We start from the raw sequence: 12,561 nt of genomic DNA, 5'->3' as shown, positions 1-12,561 counted from the left end.
TTAGCGGAAGTGAGTCGATGAAGCACAATCACATCCACGCTATACCCCGTTTGCGTCGCAAGACAATTGAAAAGTCACGTATTGTGAAGGTGTATCCTCATTGATCAGAAACCATCAATTTCTAGGCTGATTGTGCCAGATGTAGACAACATCGAGGCTGGAATTTTCCCATCATTGAGTAATACTGGATGACAGCAGCAATCTTTAGTGACTTTCAAGAAAATTTTCCGCACAGAATCAAACTTTCGGATGGCAACATCCACATGGTCCAAGCTGAAAGTACTGGAAGGTGTTGAGCCAGGTGACTAAGTGGGGTTGGTCAGCAGGAAAGTGTAATTACTGAATCTCTGAATGTTGAGTTGTTGCAAATTGCCGCAGCAGAGGCAGATTTGTGGTTCAGTGACACATTTGAACCAGTTCGTTCAGAATCGAGTATAAATCGACCAATTTGCAGCCAACCAACACTCCACAGAAATCACAACAGGGAAGAACATCTTTGGCTCCAGATTTTGATTGAAAAATCCCTCACAATTTCCTGCCAATAAACACCTTTTTTCCCTTTGTGAAATAAGTTTAAAATCTTACAATGGAATTGATGTTGTTCTTGTTATCCCGATATTTATAATGTTACACTTTTGGATCCCAGTTAATTACATTGTGGTATATTTTTCTAAGCAACGAAATGAGAGTAACATGATAGTAATCGAGCTAAAACTGTATGGTGCCACCAGCCAAGGATGCTACCTAACCCTAACTTTTACCTTTATTTCCTACGAGCAGGGGTACCTGGCATTTCATTCCATTGGGACCATACTCAGTGCAGAGCGTTGGCGCTGCCAAGGCAGTCTCCTGGGCTATTGGGCACAATCCCGGATGGGTCGCCACTCTGACGCAGATTTAATATTACCCCGAGCTGCAAAGGCTTAGTTAGGCAAGACAGAGCAATTAAAATAAAAAAATTACACTTTTTTGTCAAAATTTTAAATATTTTTTTTTTAACATAAAACACTCCCTAACACTCACTGATGAACCTCTGAAAGTTTGAGGAAGATCCGTTCAGCCATTTCTGAGAAAAAATGGTGACACACACACACACACACACACACACACACACACGGCTCTCTTACAATAGGCCGACAGATAACTGCATTGAAAGACAGCATTTATTGCAAAGACAATATTGCACTGCAGGAAGTAGTATATTGCTATCATCATGGCGAGAAAAAGACAATAAATGAAGGAAGACAGACAAACCATTATAACCCTTAAAAGTGCAGGTCTTTCCTTTCGAGAAATTGCAAACTAAGCCAAGGTGTCAGTGAGTACAGTTTCCTACACCATCACAAGGCACTTGGAAACTGGAGGAAACTCTGACAGGAAGAGGTCTGGCAGACCCAAAGCCACAACACAATCAGAAGACAAGTTTCTGAGTCAACAGCTTGCGTGATAGGCGACTCACAGGACAGCAGCTTCAAGCACAGCTCAACACTGGTCGAAATAAGGAAGTCTCAGTTTCTACTGTGAAGAGAAGACTTCGAGCTGCAGGTTTGACAGGTCGAGTGGCAGTAAGAAAGCCATTGTTAAGATGGCAAAATAAGAAAAAGAGGCTTGTCTGGGCCATGAAGCACCAGCAGTGGACTACGGAAAACTGGAAGAAGGACTTATGGACCGATGAATCAAAATTTGAAATTTTCGGTTCATCACGCAGGGTTTTTGTACGCCGTCGAGTAGGTGAAGGGATGGTTCCTCAGTGTGTGACACCAACTGTCAAACATGGAGGAAGATGTGTGATGATTTGCGGCTCTTTTGCTGGATCCAGAGTCGGCGCCTTGCACAGAGTGACTGGCACCCTGAACCAAGTGGGCTACCACAGCATTTTGCAGCACCATGCAATACCCTCTGGTCTACGCCTAGTTGGTCAGGGGTTCATGGTACAGCAAGATAACGACCCATAACATACCTCCAGGTTATGTAAGAACTACCTTAGAAGAAAAGAACAAGATGGTAGGCTTCAAATCATGGAATGGCCAGCACAGTCTCCAGACTTAAACCCCATCGAGCTGCTTTGGGATGAACCGGACAGAAGGGTGAAAGCAAAGCAACCTACAAGTGCAACACATTTATGGGAACTTCTGCAACAGTGTTGGGAAGAACTTGCCGAGCAATATTTGATTTCCATTTTTGAAAGAATACCACGAGTATGTTCGGCTGTTATATCTGCAAAAGGTGGCTACTTTGATGAGTCAAAAATTTAGATTGAATTTTGTTCAACAAAATGATTCCATGATTTCTTTTTTATCTGCAATTGTTTATTTGTTCTCTGCTTTAATTTCAGAGTGCATTGGAACATTAAACTGCTTAAAGTTCAGTTACAACTGGAAAAATGGGGGTGTTCTACAACTTTAGACCGGTAGTGTGCTTCCATGAGCTTCGACTGCATATTAAAAAAAAAGGGAAAGCAAGGATCCACAGCCCTGGTCCATCCACAAGGCCTGAGTTTTCCCCCAGTTAATGACAACTACCATAGCTTTATTAAAAAGCTCCAAAATATCTCACAACTGACTCCTGCCGACACTTTTCAGCCTACAAGAGTTTTCTTGATAACTATCGATGAGGGTTCAACACACAATAGGTGTAGCATACCCAACAGAGGGCAGCCCTGACAAATCTCCCTTTCAACCTTTTCAGGTGGGATCAGTTAATTATTGACTTTGACTATTGAATATACTGCATTTGCTTATACAACAGCAAAATGTAGGAAACAAACCCAGTTCCTAAACCAAGTTTTTTTCCAAACCCTAAATAAATACAAGTGATACATTCTATCAAACACATTTTCCTCTTCAAGAAAAACTAAACCCATTTCCTCAATCTCTCCTTTGCACACATGCCATAGATCCCAAACAAGAAAAATATTGTCGTGAATCTGACCTCCCTTAACACAAAAAACATTGGTCACAATGTTTCAAATGTTCCAAACAAGGTGATAATTGTTGTGCCAAAGCTTCAACAACAAAAAAAAAATCTGAGAATCTACTGTTACTAGCAAAGCTGACCGCCAACTCGGGACGAGCTGTGGATCTCCTTTCTTTGAAAGGAGAGTCACGTCACACCACATTCCGCAGTTCCATCGAACCCCCGAAGCAAAAATAGACCTACAAGAGTGCAGGTCTTGTAAAAAATCTGCTGGGAGGCCATCCAGACCTGTTGCTATTCTGGTAGCCAACGACATGAGTGATTGCTCAAGTTCATCCACATCAAATGAGTTCCAAGCTTTACTTCATACTCACCTCTTAGCTGAGGCCCAGCTCCGCTGTAAAATATTTCATTCCATTCTCCTGCACATCCTCAATGAATAATAATTTCGTGAAATGATCAGAGATAACCCCCCATTTATCTGGCTTGGGGAAACACGAATGTCTGCTCCTGGCTTTCTGAGACACATAATCCTTTTTCAAATTCAAAAACAGAATACTTATCGGGTTTATCTAACTTGTACATGTGATCCATCCTAAGTCTAATCAAAGTACCCATGGCCTCATAATTTACAATGTCTTCAAGAAATGACTGTTTCCCCACCAACAGCTTATGCTTCTGCACGTCCGTACGCGTTGCGGTTTCCTTGCAGATCCATAATTTCTCTCTTCTTCCTTGAATTGAACGAAACATTTCAAATTGCTGGCAGAACACCGCAAATTTTGTGCCTTCACATTGTCCCATCAAGTTGGCAGATGTACAAACTATCTCTTCTGCGAAGAAAGTTCCTGCCATACCACTTTGTGAAAGTACAACTCAAAATACCTGTATTTAATTTCCAATACGAAGAACACTCTCATCCCCTCTGTTGCGACGGAAGTCAAACACTTCGGAGAACCCAACTGGTCTGGAAAACCTGAGGGAACAATATTTGTTCTCAAAACCTCCTTCATCATCTGCCTATTTACATAAAACCTATTTAACTTCGTTAACGTAACAATTTCCCTCACACATCTCCGACATGAGAAACCGTACTCTTTAGGGTACTTAACACTCAATGCATCACGCAACAAAACCCTCTGAGAGCCTCTGCTAATGGCTTAGCTGACTCAGGGTGAGGTTCAGCACTATTGTGATGTAATGCAGGATTTAGAGTGCAATTAAAAATCTCTTCCTGTTAAAATGAAATGTTGGGACTCAATGTCCTGATTATTTCAGTCAATTTCAGGAACAAGTAATGCTTCTCTTTAATTGTGCTGAGAGCATACACGTTCACGAACACAAACCTATTCCAGGGGCATCGAGAGGGGGGGGGAGAGGGGGGTCATGAGCTCGAGGCCCAGGGTCCATTGAGGGGCCCGAGTTTCTCCTGTAAGTGTAATTATTTTATACAAATGTAAAAGAGAAAGGGTAGGGGTGGGGACCCCGAGGTTGTTTGCCTCGGGGCCCGTACTGGCGCTTGATGCCCCGGCCTTTTGCTATCCATTACATAGTTGCCAACATTGAAAGAAGAAAAAGAGTTAGGATGGGAAAGATCTGTGGTGTGAGGGAGCGAAGCAAGCAATGGGGAAAGGCTGTATGAAAGGGTGTTCCCCCCCCCTCCCATAGAAGGGGAATTTTGTAATTTGAAACTTAAAATTGTTCATTCTAAGACACTCTCTTTTATGCAAAATGAAAGCAGAATAATCATGTTTCGCTGATGAATTGAAGTTTTTTTTTGTTTTGTTTTTTAACATGTAACTCCTGAATATGTTGTGGACTTTACATTCTACAAGTCTGAAGACGACGATGGTTCACGAGCGGTATTTGACGATGTAGATTGTTTCCGAAGTCAAGGATGAGACAATGTGATAATGTTTGACCAAGTTATAAAAATGATCAACATGATGTGGTACGAGTGACGGGTTATTAGCTGAAAAATGTCAAAAACCCAGCTTCATTCAACAAATTTTAAAATTTGACCTTTGCATAACCTTTAAAGGTCACAAAACAATGTTGTCGACATTTAAATAAGGAAACAGGATACGTGATATAGCTTATTGGAGTTAGTTCGTCGAAGAAGGTCGAAAACCCGGTTCGATTCCCACAACTTTGAAAATTTGACCTTTGTGAACTTTTAAGGTCAAAGGTCAAGGATTATGACCTTTGGTGCAAAACTTCCTCTGGAACATTCCAGGAACAATATAACATCGTATAGGCTATATGGCATTTCGCACTCCTCGGATTATCCATACTTTGATGAAATCAGCGTAAAAACAAACTTGAAGGGGGCGCCACGGGCAAGGTGTTTGAGATAGAGCAAAATGGTTTCAAGACTTTAGGTGGGGAATGACCTCAAGATTATGCATGAAAAACATTGTCATCCTAGCTCTCAAAGTTTGGGCGGTCAAATGATTTTTATGTCAAAATTCAAAATTTTCTAAGTTTGTGACGTTGTGACCTTGACCTTGTGACCTTGACCTTGGGACGAAAATGAAAAATCGAGCTCCATGAGGCTATGCAGGTGCCATTGGGCCAACCAAATACCGAAACCTCTGCCAGATTCGACAAACCCCCAAGGAGAAGATGCAAATTGAAATCGGCTACCCCCTAAAAACACAATTCGCAATTTTCTAAGTTCGTCACCTTGTGGCCTTGACTTTGGGACGAAAATGAAAAATCGAGCTCCGTGGGGCTATGCAGGTGCCATTGGGCAAACCAAATACCGAAACCCCTGCCATATTCGACAAACCCTCTAGGAGAAGATGCAAATTGAAATCGGCTAACCCCTAAAAACACATGTTTTTGGGGCGTGGCTCCGCCCATAATGGGCGCACCATTCTCAGTAAAACACAACTAGATCATGATATAAACCTCCCACCAAAATTTTATCAGGATCGGATCAAAACCCACGGAGCTATGCTCGGGACAGACAGACAGAGACAGACAGACAAGCCGGTAGGCGGACATGGGTAGTCGGCCGTTGCTAGGAAACGGAGTGGTCCATAGCAACTGTTCTTTCTCACACATGACTAGGACATACCATGAACCTACCATACCAGTTTCATGTATATCTGACTCATACTCTCTGAGATATAACGAACTTCGTTTTTTTATTGTTTTCGACCAGGGTTCATTCAAAGTCTATCTTCTCTGACAGTTTTAATAGGATCCGGCTGGAAAATTTTGACAATATGGCTGAATGTACTGCCCACAGTCGGTCGTGGCCCCAATGTTGATTTTCGAAAAAATAATTTTTTTATGATTTTTCAAAAAATTCAAAGTCCCGTTGCTAGGCAACCAAAGGGGCATTAGCAACCAGTACCTACGCAGCACAAGGAAGTCATAAACTGGTCCTACCACCCAAATTTCATCATAATCGAACAACTGCAAGGGGATCAAAAACCCCCGACAATCACACACACGGACAGACCGACACCACAACTAACAAATAAGGGTATATATAATAATATTATATAGATAGATCAAAAAAAATTTTTTTTCATCGAAAAAAGTTTTTTTCAACTCGATCGACTACCCAACAGACAGACAGACAGACAACAATAACGAATATAGTGGTCACTTACTTTTTTTCGTGAAAATATTTTTTCGTGAACCAATAACATATGTTGGAACTGGAATGGCACTCGGTGGAGCACGTACCTCCGCCAGGCTGAACAGTTTTCATTTTGTGTTCCACTAATGGGCCGGATCTGCACTTCGACATAAACCAAAATTTATCCGTTTATTCTCATCACTGAGCCAACTCACCCACCAAGTTTTCTCATAGTCCGTCCACAACTTTTTTTAAATCTCCTGCGACATACTGTATCGTTTTTGGCCCGAACTCTCAATGGTGAAGAATCACTTCGGAAATTAAAAAAAATGATTGTATCCGGATCCGGTTTCGTATCTCCACCAAAATCGAATCGATTCGTCCATGCTACACGCTCAATGTGTACACTCCCAGGCAAATGTGTACAAAGCCCAATGTGTACAAAGTGAAAGGAGCTCCCCAGGCAAGTTTCGTCCGAATCCATCCACAACTTTTTGAGATATGTTGCACACAGACGAACAAACAAACAAGCACTCATAGACTGGCACTTACTAAATCGTCAACTTGACCTCTGACTTTGTCTAATAAAAGCTGTCTCGAGAGAAGGTAGCGACGCAAACCAGAAGTTTCTACGATGATTCTGTACCAAACCATCAAAAATCGTAACGTCGACCGAAGCAAAAAATCTCCATTTCTCCACGCAATTATTTAACATTGTTTTATCAAAGTCACAAAACCGTAATATTCGGCCATCCACCAACAATCTTTACATAATCCGACGGCTGAGCGAGTCAGGCATGCGGTGATAACCTTTATTGGGATAAAAATGACTTTGAAACACCATCTTTATCGAAAACACCATCAGCGCGCACACGGAAAACCTTGACGTGACTCAACGACGCGTCTGCTCGAGCGCGCTGCACCACGTGACGAGCAGTGACGCGGCGAGTGAAATATTTTTTATACAATCTTAAAACGTCTCCAAAACATCCAATTTTTACCAGAATTTTGACAACCGAGTGTTAAGCGTCCGAAGCGATCGCAAAAACCGAAGACAAAATTAAAATCGAAGTTAAAACGAACTCGTAACGTCGACCGAAGCAAAAATACTCCATTTCTCCACATGAATTTATGGAATTATGTTTGACCTCACTGTGACCTTGACCTTTGAACGATTTTGACCAAAATCGAATCAGCGCTAGCCATCACCCTCCTGAATCACGTCGTGTAAATTGACACTGGTAGCTTCTTAAGTTCTCGAGTTATTGTGCCTACAAACAAACACACACACACACACACACACACACACACACACACACACACACACACACACACACACACACACAAACAAACACACAAACAGAGGACGGAAGTCATCAATATACTTACGAAATCTAACAAGCAGTCATAGACTGGTACTTACGAAATCGTCAACTTGACCTCTGACCTTGTCGAATAAAAGCTGTCTCTCGAGAAGGTAGCGACGCAAACCAGAAGTTTCTACGATGATTCTGTACCAAACCATCAAAAATCGAATGTTTGACCTCACTGTGACCTTGACCTTTGACCGATTGTGACCAAAATCTAATCAGTGCTAGCCATCACCCTCCTGAATCACGTGGTGTAATTTGACATTGGAAGCTTCTTCCGTTCTCGAGTTATCATGTTTTGGATGTTTAACCTCACTGTGACCTTGACCTTTGACCGATTTTGACCAAAATCTAATCAGCGCTAGCCATCACCCTCCTGAATCACGGGGTATAATTTGACATTGGTCGCTCATTCCGTTCTCGAGTTATCATGCCTACAAACAAACAAACACACAAACACCTAAACAGAGGACGGAAGTGATCAGAGGACCACAAACAGAGGACGGAATCTAAAGATTTCTTAAGTATCAAACAAGCAGACAGAAAGGGGTGAAAACATATCCTCCTTCACCTTCGGTGGCGGAGGTAAAAATAAAAAAATTGTTTGTCAAAGTTTCTTCAACCATTTCGCCGGAGCTCCCCAGGCAAAAATAACATTCCTTTCCTGTAATAATTCTCTGCAAACTACTGCAGTATATGAAAGTAAAACTCTCATATACTATAGTTCTAACTGTGGCATATTTGTCTGGGGAGGGAGGGAGGGGTGGGGGGTGCTTGATGAAAACACTTGGTGAGCGCTCTCCAAGCTTCGATGGTGATACTGCAGTTCAATACCGGAGTTAGAAGGGCAAAATAAATCGGATGACTAAAATGAATAAAAAAATGTTTCAGTTGTAACAAAGCAATGAATCGTCACATCAAGGCATGATAGCCGAGAGGTACGCACACTTGCTCTCAGCTGTCTAGCCTGGGTTTGAATCCTGACCCAGCTATAAACTGTCACCCCGGTGTTTCATAGGCATGGCGATTCATCAATGTGTTTGCAGTTTCTCGGATAGAGGTTAAATTTGGCATCAGTACATCTGCCAGAATGTCCCCTCTTCTCTACCCCTCCCTTCTCTTTCTCCACTCTCCCCTCTCTCATCCCCTCCCCTCCCCTCTCCTCTTTCTTCTCTCTCTGACCCCTCTCTAACCCATCCCCTCTCACCCCTTTCCTCCCCCCTCCCTCTCTCTCTCCCTCTTTCTCTCTTCCACCCCCTCCCCTGCTTTCCCACCCCCCCCTCTGTTGAGGGGACTGTAGCATGTACGGATCTGATTCAGAGTGAGCCGACCAGAGGGGTGCAAAGATCGCTGTATGAGCATGCATGCAGCCAGGCAGGTCTTTGCCAGGTAGATACCATGGTTTTTAAATGTTACTGCTTGGTTTTATATGGAACCGAGTGGTTAAAAAGAAAATAGTGATGTTTGGGCGTATTTCATTGCCCTTCCTTTCCCCTCCCCATACACTAACTTCCGGTCCTTTCCCCTCATGCCACCTTCCCTTCCCCTCATGCTGCATTTCATTCCCTTCCCCTCATACTGCCTTCCCTTCCCTTCCCCTCACAGTGCCTTTCCTCCCCCCCCCATGCTGCATTCCCCTCCCTTTGCGCTGACTTCCCTTCCCCTCCCCTCCCACCACCTCCCCTTTCCCTCACGCTGCCTTCCCTTCCCCTCATACCACATTCTCTTCTCCTCATTCTGTCTTACCCTCCCTTCCCGTCACGCTGCCTTCCCTTCACCTCCCCTCATGCATACCCCTCCCCACCTTATGTGGACATCTCACAGTGGTCTCCAGGTGCTGTGTTAACATGCTGTTTTCACGTACCCCATTTCGTTCAATTCTGTACTCCACCCCCCTCTCCACAAGTTGCACCACCAAACACACCAAACACCACCAAAAGACAAAGTTGCACCACCAAACACACCCCTCCCATTCCCCACTTCCCCCTCCTATCCCCCCATCCTCCTCACTTCCACCCCCTCCCAGAATATATAGTGACTAACCCCCTTCCTCGATCTCCCCTCCCACCCCCTCTCTCTCCACTCTCCCCCTCCCCTCCATCCTCACTCCCTCCTCTCTCCCTTCCTCCCCCCCTTCATATTTTTGTCAGCGAAGTGACGGGTTGTATTTGTTTGTGTGTAATATGGATTATATCAACCACAGTTGATAAAAGGACATTACTCATTATTAAGACACCAAAGGCTTTCTTGCTCTGACGAGGGTTAATGTTTAGAATATAAACCACACCTCGTTTCTCACACCTTAAGGGAGACATAATTATTTCCCATCTTGTCAATCGATGCAGACCGACATGATTCTTAACAGACTCGTTATCCATTGAATCCCAGATACTTTGTCGCTTTGTTCATTGTTTACTAATATTTTTGCGATTGATGTAAAAGTACATCGATGTTTAAATAATGTCCTTGTCATTTTGATTCGTAAATGCAATACATGTCCAAGTACCTCCATTAGAATGTTAGAAACCCTGAAAATAAAAAGGGGATCTATACAATAAAGCAGGTCTGTCTGTCTGTCTGTCTGTCTGTCCATCCATCCCTGAACTACTCCCTCAGTTTTGGGGCTAGCCATGTCAAATTTTATGTGCAATTCTTTGGGATCCCAGCGAGTGTCCTAAGTGGGGTGGGATGTTTCATAAATTTCTCAAACTTTTTTTTTGGGGGGGGGGAGATTCTGGGCTCCCACCCAAGCATGAGTACCTCCCTAGATGATCAATAAAAGCACAGCATGTTGAATCTCCAAAAACACAAAGTACCGTACATGAAGTTGTCCATTCCAGGAATTGTCGCATCCCATTTGGCAGGCATGGTCACATGGTGTGCAGAGAGCGAAGTCAGCATGTGGTGCCTGCAGCTGCAAGATGAAATACCACCGAGAAGGGCTTTTAGGGTCACAGTGCTGGAACATGCATTGAAACGAGGATGAACTGTGAGCAAATCAAAGGTCTCCTCTGAAATCCAGGACAGTCACTCAAAATCTTCCATGTGGATCGGCCATGAGCGCTGATATCACACTATTTCAACTTTTGATTTTGAGTTTTGAACATGAATCGGAACACTGACCTGTAGTTGAGCAGTACTTTGGCTGGCTCTGAATTTGTCCCGATCGTGCAGGCGCAGCGAGGAGCAAGATGATATTTTTTTTACTCCATCTCCCTGTCTGGCAGTCAAAAAAAATTGAAAATCATTCAAAATTAGGGAAAATACACCTTTTAAGGACGTCATAAAGGACACATACAACAGGCACAAAGAACTAATGTAACGTGTTAAATAAGACTGCGTAAACGATCAACGGCGGTAAACTTCTGCAATTCAAATGAATTAAGAACTTGAACACTGTAAAACACCAATTGCCTTCTTGTAACCATAAAAACCCCTTCCATTCAGCAGTACTGTAGTTAGACAAAATATTGTGGCATTTTAACATCATCACGACCAATCAAATTTGCCGCCCATAGACCCTGCCCACGTCCTTGTTTCTCAAGACAGCATGGGGTCATGTGTTCTTGGAACTCTCTAGTTTAGTGGAGTGGTTAAAGCTGCTGGTAGTTTAGTGGAGTGGTTAAAGATGCTGGTAGTTTAGTGAAGTGGTTTCTCCATCCAATATTCCTTTCTCCACATGACTAGTGTGAGTCCGATTCCTGGATTCCAATTTTTGGGGATTTTACCCCGGTTCATGTTTATGTATTTATGTTGGCACGTGGTCAGGGCAGCAACTTTATAAAATTGAAATTGGGAAAGGGAAGCAAAGTGTGGACTATTTATGATGGAAAGAACGGTAAAAGGGAGTTTGAGAGGGTGGAAGTAAGTGAAGGAGGATGTTTTGGGGAGAACTGCACGAGAGACTTCTCGCTAAACTACAAGGATTTGACATTTGAGGATCATTATCACATGGATAAGACACTTTCTTACCTCGAGAACATAATCAATCCTGTGTGATGGCTTCCACTCAGGGTCAATAACAGTCTACTCAGGAGTTCTCCAGGGAAATGTAACTGGATCATTCGAATTTGTCTTCATCAATCTTAGCTCTCATACGAGCCTTGACATTGTAAACAAAAAACAAAACAAATAACAACAAAAAACGACATGCCAGACAAACTACGTAGCACAGTTAGACTGTTTGTTGATAATTGTGTGATCAACACCTCAGGAGCTTCAAAGAAAGATTTTGAGGTCCTTCAAAAAGACTTGAGAATGCTGAAGGTGCAGCAGGTCAGATGGTCAATGCTCCTCAACCCAACCAAATGTGTATTCTTGAAGATTTCCAAAAAAGACCCAACCACCTGATAGGTATTATACCTTTTGTGGTCATCTCCTTGAGGAAGTATCCTCTTACACACACTTGGGGGTCGAAAGAGACGACAAACTAAGATGGGATGCACAACTCACAAGAGTAGCATCCAAATCAAGTGAGGTCCTCGGCTTCCTGAAACGGAAACCTTCAGTCAACCACAAGGAAAGTGAAAGAGCAAGTGTAAACAACGCTAGGTAGACCGATTTTGGAGTCCACTAGCCCCTGCATGGGACCCGCACCACAATAGAGACATCCAGAAGCTTGAGGTCATCCAGAGGAAAGCCGCCCATTTTTGTATGAACGATTATAAACATAAAGGTAGA

At 43.0% G+C, this 12,561-nt stretch overlaps 1 long non-coding RNA gene across 1 annotated transcript in view; it reads right to left on the bottom strand.

Moving 5' to 3' along the window:
• LOC147033831 (uncharacterized) overlaps positions 1-12,561 on the bottom strand; it is a 57,621-nt gene that overhangs the window by 28,099 nt on the left and 16,961 nt on the right. The window contains exons 2-3 of the long non-coding RNA XR_015055571.1: positions 11,005-11,101; positions 10,703-10,795 (exon numbers count right to left, since the gene is read on the bottom strand). This is a non-coding gene — a long non-coding RNA (uncharacterized LOC147033831). The remainder of the gene's footprint in view (positions 1-10,702; positions 10,796-11,004; positions 11,102-12,561) is intronic.

Source organism: Eptatretus burgeri, chromosome 1, assembly GCF_056783735.1.
Source record: "Eptatretus burgeri isolate ZD-2024b chromosome 1, Ebu_testis_v1, whole genome shotgun sequence".
Lineage (NCBI taxonomy): Eukaryota > Metazoa > Chordata > Myxini > Myxiniformes > Myxinidae > Eptatretus > Eptatretus burgeri.
This window is presented reverse-complemented; position numbering and strand designations above follow the sequence as displayed.